Source organism: Toxorhynchites rutilus, chromosome 2 (assembly GCF_029784135.1).
Source record: "Toxorhynchites rutilus septentrionalis strain SRP chromosome 2, ASM2978413v1, whole genome shotgun sequence".
In the NCBI taxonomy this organism is placed as follows: Eukaryota; Metazoa; Arthropoda; class Insecta; order Diptera; family Culicidae; genus Toxorhynchites; species Toxorhynchites rutilus.
Window position 1 is genome coordinate 137,970,100 of NC_073745.1, and position 17,401 is coordinate 137,987,500.

The 17,401-nt window shown below is 39.6% G+C and overlaps 1 protein-coding gene across 2 annotated transcripts in view; it reads right to left on the minus strand.

Moving 5' to 3' along the window:
- The window catches only part of LOC129770275 (serine-rich adhesin for platelets), a 156,133-nt gene extending 142,836 nt beyond the window's left edge, over nt 1–13,297 (minus strand). For both annotated transcript variants that reach the window (XM_055772998.1, XM_055772997.1), the window contains exon 1: nt 12,485–13,297. The gene's annotated coding sequence lies outside the window, so the exon portion shown is untranslated. The remainder of the gene's footprint in view (nt 1–12,484) is intronic.
- Nucleotides 13,298–17,401: the final 4,104 nt, after the last annotated feature.

Below are 17,401 nucleotides of genomic sequence, written 5' to 3' on the forward strand. Positions count from 1 at the left end.
CAAACTTACAGTTTCGCTACATGAAATTGTTCCTCTTTAGTAGGCGAACAGAACTATACTGCACAATACACGAAAAGTACACGCTAATTAAGCGGAAAAACCTTAAAACCACTATCAGAAAACTCACATTTGTTGACGATCAAAGTGCTTGCTGTGTTTATGCTACCGTTTCCCTCTACTTGTGAAGTTATACCAGTAAGTTTTTTTACTTTAGGTACATAGGGTTCAACAACAGAAGGAAATTATAAAAAATCCAAGTTGAGTCGTATTTTTTTAGATAAAGGGGTGGTCCAAATCACCTCATATGACCAAATCACCCCGTGTTACCCTACTCACGAGTATTTACGTGACGCGAACATTTCCACCACCGTGCAATATACTCTGCTAATGTGCAAATGAAAATCTTACTGATCATTCAGTGTTCGCTAAATCCCAAATGTTTGCGATTCTTACTCGAACGTCGTTACAACAGCATATACATGTACAGCATATACGGTTCATGTGCGGTTTTTTTTGTGCGATTTTATTTTTTGTGCGTTTTTTTTTGTGCGGTGTATGAAAAGAAGCATATTTGACGAAGTTATCGTCCATTTAGTTTTTTTTGATGGTTTATATGCATTTCAGTGCGAAAAAAACATATTTGCGTATCAATTATACAATTCTGAAATCATTCCCCTCCTCTCCTCAAATGCTCAAAGTTTTTCTAAGTTTTTCAGCAAAAATGCATGACAATATTTCTAACAGCAACACGTTTTGACATGCAACTTAAAGCACAAAACAGCCACGCGCAACCGAAAAGGCAAAGTGTCCCATCCAGCTGTATGACACCCGCCATGTTTTTGGTGCCAACATCTCAAACATCAAAAGTATTTGTTTTCTTCAAAACAGCGGTCCGCGTTGGCGGCATTGTGCTTCGTTTACTAGTTTAGGGGAGCGTCAACGAATAGCTGATTTTCAGTCGGAATGACCGTTTTCAAAATTAAAATTATGAATGAAAATTAGCTTTTCCATGTCAAATTAGTATTCTATTTGAATTAAAAACATTTTTGTTTACTGGTGGTGAAAAAGTCTCATACGAAAATTGTTTATGAAGACAATTTTATATTATAATGAAAAAATTCAGCAACAATTTTGGAATTGTGTAGCCATATGGTTGAATGAAAGTTAGAAATACGTGTTTCATGTAATTAAATAACATGATGTGGAAATTTTAATTCAAATTTTAAAATTTAAAAACCGGCTTCGTGTCTTCTGATCTGATAGAGATTACACTAACGAGTTTGGGACACAAATTATGGCCCTAATTTGAAGTCGCCACCAGACGTCGACACCATCGCGAATTACCAATTTACCACCATCTGACATATCATGGTGTCGATGATGAACTTTTACAGCAGAGGGATAGTGAGATATGCGATGACGGTAGGTAGAGTGAGATAGCGATAATCGTGCCATACACCTGGTCCCATCGCAAAGCAGGGAAACAAAAGGAAATTGAACGGTGAATGGCGTGGATTTGAGTTATTTTCTTGGGAGAAACTTTTTTTATGCGGTTCCTATCTACCGCACAAAAAAAGTTTTTTTCAAAATGTGTACCGAACACGATTTTCTAAAGCTGCTGGTGAAGTTTTGCACGATTTTTTTTAATACGACTTTTTTGTGCGGTCCCTATCCCCCGCACAAAAAAAGGTTTACCTGTACGGTGCTGGAACCTTTTTATACTTCAATACCTTGTCGTACCAAACACGACTTCTGCTTACAGTGCGTCTAAGAATTTCATAACTATGATTGCTATTAATTAGCTTCTATGTTCGTTATGCAACATTATTTCGGAATGTATTCAATTCTAAGACGGAATCGAGTTTAACCCGAGTTCAGCTCGTAATAAACTTTTCTGAAGAAGCTGACAATGAAGAGCAGGATTCACCAGAAATTATTGAAGTTTGATGCTTTTTATGAGAGCAGTATCTGTAAGTCATATCGAGTCTGTTGCTTAAATATACATGTGTGCAAGCAATCCCATCTCTTAAAACTGAGAAAATTAAATCGTCTGCCAGAGCAGTGCTGACTGAAAATAAATTGTCGGGTTAAACTACACTGAAAGGCAAGAAGCACTGATCCGATTTGTTCTTGAAAGCTGAGGATTTTTTACACCACAAATCTGAAAATCAGAGAAGTGTTCTTTTTTGATTTTAAGTTATGATTTTTCAAAGTTTACACGTTTTTAGTGTTCCTTCAATATTCTTATGCGACTAGACTAGATCTATTCGAATAGAATCCAAGTATATCTAATAGTAATTCATAGTAAATTTCTTTCAAAGAAGACTAGCTCATTGACTTCAATTTAATATCTGAATCGATTCTGTATTCAAAAGTGATGAATTTTTGAAAAACATATTTTTTTGTAAAAAAGAGGAAACATGATTTTTTAGACCATCGGTTAACTTTGGAAAATCACGACATAAAAAAAAGAACACATATCTGATTTTTGCATATGTTATGTTAAAAATCCTCAGCTTTCAAGAAAAAATAAAAATAAAAAAAAACAAATACAATCGATAATTACCAAACCAAAACCCATTTCTCTTGCAAGTGTAATATTTTTCCAAATAATGTTAGCTTTAATTAACTTTAATTTGATATGTCGATCATCGAAATCGGTCTAGTAGTGCAAAAAATTTGAATTTATGAAAATGTCACTTTTGGGAGAAGGTGAAAAATTAGATTTTTCAGACCACTCTAAAATGGAAATGGACAGCGTAATGAAAAATTTGAAAAATACAGGTCAAATATTTTGCGATAAGGAAAAAAACCTAACACTTTTCACGAAAATCTTAGAACCACTATATCGGTGTGGCATGGATTGGCTGAATGAGAAAATTCTAATCACTACCCCAGGTGAATAGGCCCAGATTATTGCATACATATACCTACTTTCTCAATAATGATTCAATCTAATTTGGATATGAAATAACATATAAATCTAATTATTTAGCATGATGAACACCTGTACGTTCATTTTAACCGCACACTAAAAAATTGTTCCATTTTACAACTTTTTTTTCTTTTAATGAAATACAATGACTGAAACTCAAAAACGCAAATTGTACCCCACCATGCAGATCTTTTTTCACTACTTCTGAAAGTGCAAAACAAGCTTTCGAAACATTTTACTAAAATATCGGAAAGAAATAAAGAACGACTTCTTTCTGTGTTTATTTTTCAAAAATTTTGTGGACTAACACAATTTTTTGTCAACTAAGTCAATAGCAAATCCATTTAACCTCATCAACCAGCTTTCATTTCATTCCTGCAGCTTACAAGCAGTATGATTGATTTGAAGAGCTTAAACGTGTAGTATCCTCTGCGTAGAACGAGATACACACTACAACATGGCACAGCTTGGTCGAAACCACCCCGAATGCGTTATTTGAACTGATTGAGAACTAAATATGGCCTAAAGAAGGAACAGTGATAGCATTTTCACTGAAATGACACACCCACGCGCGAGTTTCATGCCTAAACTGAGGATACAGTCATCACTAACCAAAGAGGAACCATGCGCTGAACCCAATTTTCGAAGGTTTTCCAGCATAAATCAGCCGATACTGTTGCAATTTCACGTTCGATATTCGAACGAAGTTCATCAATCTTCGCTGGCTTGTTGGCATAGATCATAGACTTGACGTAGCCCCACAGGAAGTAGTCTAACGGCGTCAAATAGCACGACCGAGGCGGCCAATTGCTTGGGCCATTTCATGAGATAACACACTCACCAAACTTGGTTTCCAATAAATCGATTGTTAAATTCGCTGTGTGGCTTATGGCGCCGTCCTGTTGAAACCACATATTGTCCAAGTCCATATCATCCAATTCGGGCCAAAAATATTCGGTTATCATTGAGCGGTAGCGATTCCCATCCACAGTAACGTGCCGGTCTACATTCGTCTTCGTGAAGTCGAGGCCGCCGGGTGTATTTTCTCCCGTCTGGTGATACCGTTATCTTGTGATACTGTTGTGATACCGTTACTTTCGCTGCTGGTGAAATAAACGGGATTTTTGGACAGCAATAGTGTGAAGCAAACAAAGCGGAAGGAAGAAGACCTGCATCGCGGGCGCTGTGTGCTGGCGTGTTTATCGCCATATCATCGTCATCGAAATCATCATCGCACTGTGGAGCCATACACCGTTGCAGCTGTGCTGTACGATCGACACGCGGTTCGCTGGGAACCGTTCTAATTCAACCGCACGGGTGTGCGATATAAGTATATTTTTTATTAGATTAAGGTTTTTAGTTTAAGAAATAATCAGAAAAAAAGATTGAGAAATCACTGAAAAACTGTACATCTGCCACTTTATATGGCAGAATGCGGAGAACCCGTTGACATGGAGATTGAATCCACTGTCTATCCCTCCACATCTACGGGAGGTGGGAAGTCGCTTAAACGCGTTCCCCCTTCAGAAGAAGTCTTTTCGGGGGAGGAATTAACCCACCTAAACAAGCCCCCCTCAAGAAAATTTGCAAACCTCTCCTCTTCACCCCCTCAGTCTCCTGCTACCGTTCCTCCTCTCGCTCCCGTTCTCACTCTCCTTCTCGCTCCCACTCCCGTTCTCGCTCCCCCTCACGATCCCGCTCCCACTGAACTCCCGATCACGCCACCCAACCCTGCTGTTTCCGCTTCCGCTCAACAATCGACCCCACTTTCCTCTCCTGTTGTGTCTCCACCCCGTGTCAAGGTTTATCCAGAAAATGCAACTGGAACTGGCCCATGGGTTGTTTTCTTCCGACCTAAACCTAAAGGAAAATCCCTGAATGTCATTCAGATCATGAAAGATTTGACAAAAAATTATTCCTCCGTGGTCGAAATTTCCAAGGTTCGCCCGAACAAACTGCGTGTTGTCGTGGCTGATCGGAAGCAAGCTAACGAGATTGTTGTCGACAAGCGGTTCATTTTAGAATATCGCGCATACGTGCCCTGCCATAACGTAGAAATTGCGGGAGTGATTACAGAAACGGGTCTGACGTGTGAATTTATTAAAAAAGGAAATGGAAAGTTCAAGAAGCTCCCCTCGATGGAAGTCGAGATCTTGGACTGTCGCCAATTAGGCAAAGTCTCCCAGGAAGGGAGAGAAACTAAATTCACGCCGTCCGACTCGTTTCGAGTAACTTTTGCTGGTTCCGCTCTCCCTGACTACGTTATGGTGGACAAATTGAGACTGCCGGTGCGACTCTTTGTGCCAAAGCCCATGACTTGCAACAAATGCAAGTCAGTTGGTCACACTTCAGATTATTGTGCCAACAAGGAGCGCTGTGCAACTTGCGGAGAGCAACATGTGGGGGAATCCTGCAGTGCGACTGAGCATAAATGTCCATATTGCGGGGGAACTCCACACGCGCTCTCAGCTTGTGAAACTTATAAGAGTCGCTGGGAGAAACAGAAGCGCTCTTTAAAGGAACGCTCGAAGCGCACATTTGCGGAAATTTTAAAGGGCGCTTCTCCACTGACTCAACAACAACAACCAATCTCAACACACAATACTTTTTCCTCGTTGCCAGTTGATGAAATGGAAGCGGACACAGCTAGCGGGGACACACCGTTTATTTCCAAAGGGAATCCCCGGCGCAAGAATGTGACCACTCCCAAAGTTCAAGAACAAGTCCCCCCGGTGATACCCCCTGTTAGCTTGCCTAAAAAATCGAGTGCCGCGGACAAGCAAAATCAGGTTCCTCCTGGCTTCCGTGGGAATAGTTCACCTTCGAACGACCCAGCACTCGAGGGAACATCAAAAACCCCAACTGTCCCTATTTTTTCGTCCAGTTCAACTTCCCAATCGGGATTTATAAAGTTGTCTGACCTTCTGGATCAAATCTTCAAGTGTTTTAATGTTTCCGACTCCATCAGAACCATTGTCATCTCAATGCTTCCAGTATTAAAGACAATTTTGCAACAATTGATGCAAACATGGCCCCTCCTTGCAATGATTATCTCTCTTGATGTCTAATTTAAATAGAGAGGTCGGAGATATCACTGTTTTACAGTGGAATTGTCGTAGTCTCATCCCTAAATTGAATACATTCAAATTTTTAATTCATAAATTCAATTGTGATGTTTTTGCTCTGTCCGAAACTTGGCTTTCTTCGCGAGATGATCTCTCTTTCCATGATTTCAATATTATACGCTTGGACCGTGATGACAGATACGGAGGGGTGCTATTGGGGATCAATAAGTGCCACTCATTTTTTCGAATTGACCTTCCACCTATTGGAGGGATTGAAGCTGTTGCTTGTCATGCAAACATCAGAGGAAAAGACCTCTGTATTGTCAGCTTGTATTGGCCTCCGAGAGCTGCGGTTAGCCGCAAGCAACTTGTTGACATGTGCTCACTCCTTCCTGAGCCACGATTGATCTTGGGAGACTTCAACTCTCACGGAACTGCCTGGGGGGAACAGTACGACGACAATCGTTCATCGTTGATATATGACCTTTGTAACAGCTTCAATATGACCGTTTTGAATACTGGGGAAACAACACGTGTACCTAAACCTCCTGCTAACCCAAGTGCTCTTGACCTCTCGCTTTGCTCGAATTCACTATCGTTAGATTGCAAGTGGAATGTAATCCAGGACCCCAACGGTAGTGATCACTTGCCAATCAAAATTTCCATCACCATTGGGTCGAATTCTTCTGAATCTATAAACATGGCATATGACCTCACAAGACACATTGACTGGAAAAAATATGCGGACGCGATTGCTCTAGCCATCAATTCCAGAGATGGTTTACCTCCATTGGAGGAGTATAACTTCCTTTCTCGTTTGATCTATGACAGCGCGGTTCGCGCTCAAACGAAACCCATCCCAGGCTCCACTATTCGTCGAAGGCCTCCCAATCCATGGTGGGATAGCCAATGTTCCAAGCTTTATCAGGATAAATCGAACGCATTCAAAGCTTTTCGGAAACGTGGAACCCCTGAAAATTTTCAATCGTATTTGGACCTTGAAAATCAATTTAAAAACTTGATCAAAGGGAAAAAACGTGCTTATTGGCGAAATTTCGTGGGAGGTTTGTCACGAGAAACGTCAATGAAAAAATTATGGAAAGTGGCTCGAAACATGAGAAATCGCTCTTCAACGAATGAAAGCGAAGAATATTCACATCGATGGATTTTTAATTTTGCACGGAAGGTTTGTCCTGATTCCGCTCCTGTGCAAAAAATTGTTCGAGATATACCACAAGATAGGTGCGATCTTGATTCCGAGTTTTCGATGGTAGAATTCTCTCTTGCTCTCCTTTCATGTAACAATTCTGCTCCGGGATCGGATAGAATTAAGTTCAACTTGCTGAAAAATCTCCCTGATGTGGCGAAACATCGCTTGTTGAATTTATTCAATCGGTTTCTGGAACATAATATTGTTCCAAATGATTGGAGACAAGTACGAGTTATAGCTATTCAAAAACCCGGAAAACCTGCGTCCGACTTCAATTCGTACCGCCCAATAGCAATGCTGTCTTGTATACGGAAATTGTTGGAGAAAATGATCTTGTTTCGCCTTGATCGATGGGTAGAAACGAATGGCCTACTCTCAGATACACAATATGGGTTCCGCAGGGGCAAGGGGACGAATGATTGTCTTGCGTTGCTTTCTTCAGAAATTCAAATGGCTTACGCCGAAAAAAAACAAATGGCTTCAGTATTCTTGGACATAAAGGGGGCCTTTGATTCAGTTTCGATAGAGGTCCTGTCAGACAAATTATACTCTCGGGGTCTGCCGCCTCTATTGAATAATATGTTATATAACTTGCTTTGTGAGAAACATTTGAATTTTTCTCACGGGGATTCGACAGTAAGTCGGGTCTCCTACATGGGACTCCCCCAGGGCTCATGTTTAAGCCCCCTTTTGTACAACTTCTATGTAAGCGACATCGACAATTGCCTTACACAAAATTGCAGCCTAAGACAACTTGCAGATGATGGAGTGGTGTCTGTCGTAGGATCAAACGAATCCGACCTGCAAGGACCCTTACAAGATACTTTGAACAATTTTTCAACCTGGGCCATTGGGCTAGGGATCGAATTCTCCACGGAGAAAACAGAGATGGTGGTTTTTTCTAGGAAGCATAGACCAGCAAAACCAAAGCTTCAACTTTTGGGTAAACCGATCACTCATGCTATGTCATTCAAATATCTTGGGGTCTGGTTCGACTCCAAATGTACTTGGGGGGCCCATATTAGGTATCTGAGTAAAAAATGTCAACAAAGAATAAACTTTCTCCGTACAATTACCGGCACCTGGTGGGGAGCCCACCCCGAAGATCTTATAATGTTGTATAGAACAACTATTCTCTCAGTGATGGAGTATGGCAGTTTCTGTTTTCAATCAGCTGCCAAAACACACCTCATTAAACTCGAGCGAATTCAGTATCTTTGTCTCCGTATTGCGTTGGGATGTATGCCCTCAACGCATACCATGAGCCTCGAGGTTTTGGCAGGCGTACTCCCACTAAAAGATCGCTTCAATTTATTATCTCTTCGGTTCCTCATCCGGTGTAAGGTTATGAACCCATTGGTGATCGGAAATTTTGAGCAGCTGATCGAGCTAAATTTTCATTCTGGATTCATGAGCTCATATCATGAAATCGTCTCCATGCAGGTTGATCCTTCTTCGTATATTCCCAACCGTGTTTGTTTTCCTGACTACATCATTTCCTCTGTGCATTTTGATCTGTCCATGAAGCAGGATATCCATGGAATTCCAGATTATCATCGATCGGGGATCGTTCCTACGATTTTCGAAGCAAAGTATGGGCGTGTCAATTGTGATAATATGTACTTTACTGATGGGTCCTCTATGAATGAGTCCACAGGATTTGGAGTGTTCAACAATTTTTTTAGCACCTCACACAGTCTTCAGTATCCTTGCTCAGTGTATATTGCTGAATTGGCAGCAATACACTGGGCGCTGGACAGCGTCGCCTCACGACCTGTTGAACACTATTACATTGTAACGGATAGTCTTAGCTCTGTCGAAGCTATCCGTTCAGTGAGGCCGGAAAAGCACTCGCCGTACTTCCTTGAGAGAATACGAGAAATTTTGAGTGCTTTATCCAGACGCTGTTATGTCATTACCTTTGTCTGGGTCCCTTCACATTGCTCAATTCCGGGTAATGAGAGGGCTGACTCATTAGCAAAGGTAGGTGCAATTGAAGGCGAAATTTATCAGCGTCAAATCGCCTTCAATGAATTTTATTCTTTAGTTCGTAAAAATACCATCGTTAACTGGCAACGCAAATGGAACGAAGATGAATTGGGCCGGTGGCTCCACTCAATTATCCCTAAGGTTAGCCTCAATCCGTGGTTCAAAAGTCTGGACTTGAGTCGGGACTTTATTCGCACCTTCTCCCGACTCATGTCCAATCACTGTTCGTTAGACGCGCTGCTTTTTCGTTTTAATCTTGCCGACAGCAATCTCTGCGGTTGTGGCCATGGTTACCACGACATCGAACACGTTGTTTGGTCGTGCGAGTTGTATCTTGTCGCCAGATCGAATTTAGAAAACTCCCTTCGGGCTGGAGGAAAACAGTCCAATGTGCCGGTGAGAGATGTGTTGGCTCGGTTAGACCTTGATTACATGTCCCAAATATATGTTTTCCTTAAAGCTATCGATCTTCGAGTGTGATTGTTCATACATCCTTTTCCCCTCCTTTTCGTCCTTCGCGAGCTATCGGTTCCCTTCCTACTAACATTAGAATAAGTTAAATTGTAAACACATATTAAATGTAAGGATAGTTTTAAGAATTGAGTGTGAAGTGTCAGTGTGAATGAGAATGTGAATGTGAATGTGAATGTGAATGTGAATGTGAATGTGAATGTGAATGTGAGTGCGAGTGTAAACACACATCTCCTTACATCCCATCCTTTTCCTAATGAAAATGTGTCACCCTTCTAAACTCGAGTCGACCGCGAGTAATCGGTTTCCTATTTCATTAACCATAGAATTAAGGAAACAACATGTTGATATATGCTAGTTGAAATATAGTTAAGAGTTTGGCTCCATTAAACTTATGTAACTGAGCCTGTAAAAATAATCGGATTAATAAAAAAAAAAAAAAAACGTGCCGGTCTTGATGATCACCGAAGAAGTACGGCCCAATGACGCCGCCAGACCATAAACCGCACCAAACCATATTTTTTTCGGGATGCAATGATGACTCATTGGGTACATGTGGATTGCTGCCTGACCAATAACGTATATTTTGCTTATTGAAAATTTTCATTTTCAAGTTGTTGCTCTGCCTAATTCACGAATCATGTTGCTAAAAGTAACAACATTGCAGATTGCCTTTACAAGTTCAATTGTTTCAGAACAGTACAACAAAATAAAGCCGGCTCAGATCTGACTATTCCCTTCCTCAGGTTTTTCGCTTACCAATACATTTGACGATCCATTTTTATTTATATAGAAGATAAATTAATTGAAAAAATACACGAACCTACTGTTATATCCCAGAGTATTCTGGAAATAAGTACTATCATAGACTCGCAACAAATCCAGAGCACCTTTTCCAGAAATTTCACTAAATTTCTTCCAAACCTTTTTGATTTTACTCGATAACAACTGAAACTACCGAAAGAGGCGTTTTGACTATTTTCGGAAATTTAAATACCAACGCTACAGACAGAGCAACCTGGTGATTACGACCAGCTATGCGAACAAATGTTCATTAAAACGATTGATTGTCCGCATAAATAGACGCAAGCGTTTTCCAAATAAAAAAAATTAATTCGCAAAATCTCCTAGGCCCTTTTTTGCCGATAATATCCTTCAACTGGACAGATTATTTCATTGGAAATTTGCATGGTTACGCTTGTAGGCAAAAAAACAGCAAAATTGCATTTTTCTAACACTAATGGTGTTGATGATTACGTCTCCTATGCAAACATGGGCAGTATAGTACAACGGCCTTCATCTGTAGTACAATTTCGCCGGAAACAATAATCCTCTATACGGCTTGAATCACGTGGCCTTCATATCCCTAGTGGTGGCCAACGTTACCCCGCATGATTTTAGTATCACAATTTTTATACCTTTTTTGATTTATCGTATAACATTATGAAATAATAAGTAATCTTTCTGAAAATCTACGTGATTGTAGAAAACAGCCTAAAGATCGATGGTTACACAACGAAGTGCTTCAAATTCGTATACATTGTATTTGATTGTAATCCATGCTTAGGGTGGCCGTCTTTGCCCGTTCACCCCAAGTCCTACCTCAAGTTCTATATTTAACTTTTTTGAATTTCTAAATTTATCACAAATTATTAGTGCAATTGAATGAGACCGACTATTGTATACTGTATGTGACGTCAACACAACACTGTTTTTCATCATCAACACAAGAAGTATAGCATTACTTTCAAAACAATGCAATTGTTTTATCGGAAACGTCCAATCCAAGACTAAGGCACTACAAAATACATCATAATAAATGTGCAATTCATAGTGCGATCAGGTTGTTACGGTTCCGTTCACATTCTATTTCCAAAATCAAACAAATGAGATGCAGCTTTAGAAAATATAGGTAACCAGTGCCCCAATAAAAAGAAACTGTGAATCGACCAAACTTTCGTTCCCTAAAATTGTTATCCAGCAACAGCCGCTCGTTTATCAGTATCAGTTAAGTGCGCTACTGTGCCTGACTTCACATGGATTCGATTAGTTTTGTTTTTCCCTATTTTACGTTCACACTCGTGTATGAACAAATGGAATTGAATTCAGTTCGGCGTTCCATTTCCTGTCCCGTTGCGTGCCCATTCCTAAAGTTTGGTCGATAAATCATGATGTTGATAAATAATGTGCTGATACCAGACGACAACAGCACTGTTCAGTCCTTTCCCAATAAATACCTCAATGACTGTTGTAGACATAACTATTAGAAAAATATAAAATATTAGAAAAATGATAAATGACGAAAGCGTTGGTCCTTGGATCTAAATTTTAAGCGCTATGATAGCGCATTTTAGTGCAAGCACATTTTCGCTGACAGATTATTAATCTTTGTTTATACGAGTAACAAAACTGAGCATTCGACTGGAATGGCAAGTGGTCAGATTCGTTAAATTGCGCTGCTGCTACTGTTGTCGCCTGAAATGTTTGGCGAACAAAACGCACAAACGCGAAACGTGACTTCATTTCTTCTCGTGTTTTCGTTTTTCTCTTTCGCTGTTTTGCACAAATGTTCCGCACAATGTCTCTAAGGACATTAGATCATCACCCCGGTTTATGTCGTCATCTGGTCTGAAGTCTATTACGATACCCATTAGTCTAAATTAGCCAATTTGTAATTGGGATGCTCCGTATGTACCAAAAAAAAACAAATACTGTCATCGGTTCATATGTTGGCTTCGTACACATAAAGTTCAGGAATTCAACTGTTCACTTATTAATAATAAAGTATGAAATAACGAAGAACCGTGGTCTTACCTTGTATGAAATCTGAGAACCCCTATTGTACAGAATCCTTCAACACAACTAAACGATCCGATTTCGACTGATTGAATTCACAGACTAAATTGATTAGTTTTAGGAGTATACTTCTCGAAAACACAATTTCTTTTTTTTACATGCACTGTTTCAATCAAAGTCTGAGCAGCACAAGCGTGTGGAGTTTCGTAATTACTAATTATCATCTTCCATGCACTTGGTTCATTGTCATCCAGTTTATCGCCTGTTTACATGCACCACCCGCACACAAAACACCCGATCACACTTGATAACACTGTTTGGTTTTTTAATTCGCTCTAATGCTGCTGGAAGTATGCGTATGCGTTAGAGCGATAGCAAGAATCGGTGGAGGCAACAGTCCCGCAGCTACTCCTCGCGAAACGTATGGCACACGGTGCTGTTTAATGACGTTTCCAACGCAACGTGAAACGCGCGACTGGAAAGCGACCCGAAAGGCTCACCTGGTCACTGCGGAATAATTTCAGGCTTTTCCCCTCTCGCTGTGTTACTGCCACCAACGCTTTTCTTTAATAGGACTAATCCGCCTGGGGTGAGTTTTTATAATTCTTTCAGCGTTTAGCTTTCGTTCAAAAGGAATGACCAAGCTTACGGTTCACCTCCTACAGTTTTCTCTCGTTTCTCGCGTATTTTCGAAACTATTTTCAAATTGACACTAAATACTCGCGTACTATGATGTCATTACGATTCACTGTTTTGCACATTTTAAGCTGGAATATATCCCAATATTTTCCCGTCTCGACCCGTTGAGTAGGAACACGACTTCGCGAATGACAAACAATCCCCGTCTGGGGCTCCGATAGAAACACCTCACCACCACGTTGCCTCCACCCCCATCCACGTCACATCGGACGCCGACGGCTGATCAAACGGCTGCCAAGCTGGGGTTGCTTGGTATTTCATATACTTACATATTCTAACAACACGCGGCAGGTATACAATACCAAATGATGTGTGTGGAACTCCCAAGCGTAGGAAGGGCACCAGTAACAGCGGTGATTGTTAAAATTACCCTAATACTACTATACAGAATGTTGTTTTTTTCTGATGGCGCGATATGCAGCGACGCCATGTGATTGAAGATGGCGAGACAATGATGCATGAAATATGTTTGTATTCCATAGGTGACCGCTTCCGTTTTTATGTAGAAGGGACTTTAACCCGAAAAATACTCGTCCCAGATCCTTGATAGATGCATGAATAGTTGTATGACCACTAAATAATGATAAACCAACTGTCTTTTGACGTAGGACTACGTCTTTCATTTCTATACCGGGGTGTAAAATCAAAGTTTCGAAAACGAAAGCGTTACGCCGGAGACCGAGATTTTGAGTGTTAATAGCTCCTAAACAACTGAACGAAATGGTATGATAAACACTTCATTCGAAAGATAAAATGTCTACGCGTTCTATACTTGTTACTTTCTGATCCAAAAACATGTTTCAATAGTCTTAAATTTGCTTTCAAAATAGGCTATTGAAATCACCAATCGGTATATAAGCGAGCGCCGCTCGGAAATCCACTCAGTTCTAATTGAACAGCGATTGGAGCATGTTGTCGCTGTTGTGGTGAAGCTCTTCATTCATCATGAAAGCGCGGATGAACGGTGTCACCAAGAGCCTGTTTGTGCACCTTAGGCCAGAAGGGAATCCATCAGGAGGAGAGTGATGCTACAAACGGTTCCCCGGGAAGATCTCAAAGCATCCGCTACACACACACACACACACACACACACACACACACACACACACATACACGCACGGAATTCTTTCCGTTTGGATCGAGAAAAACCCGGAAAATAATCTGCCAGTTCCTCTAGGAATTTAAAAATACATTCATGTGAAAGAGTTCATTTGAATGTTTTCTATCCATGTAACACTGTGACCAAATATGTTTCAATCAAGTGCTATTAACAGATGGTTATCGAGTTAGCATTAACCACTGGTGGGCTTCCAGTATCGAGGAAAATGTGGAAATATCTAATCGTTACTGAAAATAATCTGCCAGTTCCTCTGGGAATTTAAAATTACATTCATATGAAAGAGTTTAATTGAATGTTTTCTATCCATGTAACACTGTGACCAAATACATTAGGTTTTGTGATTTTTCAATCAATCGCAATCAACAGGATAGCTTCTGAAGATTATTCTTCCCCATCAGTAGGATATTTCCGTATCCAATATTGGATGCATAAAACCTTGTGCCTCCAACGTAACGCTCTCGTTTTCGAAGTTCTCCAAATATTCATTCATTCAGAATGAATTCAGATTCAACTTCATACAAATGATCTCTAAATCAACGATAGTCCTACGTCACCCTTGCGGTTATACCATAGATATAACCCACTTCCTGTTTTTTTGTATTTATTTTATGGAGGCACAGAACTTTAAGTTGGCAATACTTTTTCAAATGTGCACAATTTTGACAACTATCACTTGTTTTATTCTTTGATTTTGATTTGTCATTTCTTCAAGACTAGACTGACACGTGAACAATGTTTGCAAACTATGCAGATGTATTATGAAAAACATTTAAGGTCCATGCTATTAGTACGTTTTTCTTTAAAAAAAACATCTTTTGAAAAGTACACTTTTTACGCGGGGGATATGTTCCGCGTAAACAAAAACCGCGTATAAGAAAACCGCGTAAATTCCAAAATCCGCGTAAAAAAACCGCGTAAATTTCAAAATTCGTGTAAAAATATAACAAACAGTGAATTATTAGTTTAAAATGCAACCCATATTCTAACAATTAATTAACTGATTTTGTTTGCATGCTACAATCATGCTATCTGTATCTCCTTTCATTTCTCAGCATTTCTCAGCTAAAAAAACAATACAAACTTATTTCGTGAATAGTCACACCAATTACCATATTGAATTTTTACGCGATTGATACGTGCTGCGTTAAAAAATCGCGTAAATTTCGAAATCCGCGTAAAAGAAAACCGCGTAAATTCCGAAGTCCGCGTAAAAATAAACCGCGTAAATTCCAAAATCCGCGTAAAAAAACCGCGTAAAATAAAACCGGGTATAAAAAAAACCGCGAACAAAGTGCCTCCATACAAATGAAACACAAATTTCTGCATTACTAGAGAATTTATCAAGCACATGAAACCAAATTGGGCATATTCAGGTTTTAGGGTGCAATAAATGTTTCTATGATAGTTAGACTCGCCACCCCCTCTCTAAGGGGATCTGCCATACAAATGAAACACAAATTTCTGAATTACTCGAGAATCAATCAAGCAAACGAAACCAAACTTGGCATGTGTGTTAAACACTCCTCCCGCTCTCTAAGGGTAGGCTGTCATGAAAATGAAACACAAATTTTTGAATAACTCGAAAACTAATCAAGCAAATGGCATAACTCGAGAACTAATCAAGCACAATTTGGGATGTAAAGGTTTTTGGGTATGAGAAATGTTTCTATAATGGTATGACACCCCTCCCTCCTCTGGAATGGAGAGGGGGTCCCATAAAAGTATTACACATATTTCAACCACAAATATTCCAACCAAACATGACAATTGAAAATTTTCTGAAAACTCTGAAGGAAAAAGGGAAAATTCGGAAAATTAAATTCCCATATGTTCTACAATTGCATAGTGGCAAGTGCTGTTAGTCCATTTGATGTTTGGGCTAGCGAAATTGCTCTTTGTTCGAAACTGGAAATTGATTTTAATGTGATGAAACGCACTCCTATATCTTCTTCTATTTATACAAAAAAAGGATCGCCGGATGTGTTGATAAGAGCAGAACTCGAGGAAGGAATTGTCCGATTTAGGGCTGACTTTATTCTATCATATTTTCTGTATAAAACATTTATTCCATGTAACGGAGAAACGTGTTATTTGCAAGTGGTTGAAAAATCTTGAACGAGAGTTGTGTCTGAAAATAATCTGATATTAGAATGATGAGTTTTGTTAGAAATACTAGGAAATTTAAAGGAAAAGGTAAATTCAACGGGGTCGAATAGAAGATCAATCAATGAACAGTTCTGCGATTGGACCCATGAACTTGCTCATAGTAAGAAAACGTGAATGTTTGAAGGTATTGATAACAAAAAACATTGGGCGGAACGAAGTTTGCCGGGTCAGCTAGTTAAATATAAAAAATGAATGGAAATGCCTTGAAATTAGGTGTACGGAGGTTTTCGAAGGTGCTGAATCTATTTTTGAGTAATTTTGGTTATGAACCCCAAAGCAAGGGCAGGGGGATGGGCTAAAATTTAAAATTTTAGGAAAAACACGTGTGGGGTGTCTAAATATATGTTTTCAAAATTCCTGAATACGTTTTCAATATTCATTTCACCGAAAACTAAAGGGAAAGTGTAGAGGAGACCCTAAGAAAGACATTTTGTTATAGAAAACTTTGGAAATATTTAGAGAATTTTTTGTAGGTCTACTTTTGCATGAATTCAATGTAGAGAATGTACTTACTCTAAAACACTCATTTCACAGCTTCAAAAATTTTTAAACTAAAAACGGAATACAAATTTGAAATCAGCATAAAATTATCTATCCAGAACACCATTCCATTATTTTTTAACGTATTTTGTAGCACTTGTGCAAAATTTGAAAAACATGCGTATTTATCGCTACACTGGTTCACTGCATCAAACACTACGTTGCCACGTCGTTATCGCAACAAAAATCGTCACGGACACTGTTGCCATATGTGATTCTAGATGTCTTGAAGATTATAGACAAAACTAGACCTTTCAATCGTTCAGGCACTGATGTTCATTTTTCTATTTAATGCCACCTAGAATTTCTGAGGGGCGGTCCGCCCCGGGTGTCACCCTCAAAGACGATAAATTTTTCGAAAAAAAATCCTTAAAGTTTTTGAATGAACGTCACGCGTCAGTGATTGATGA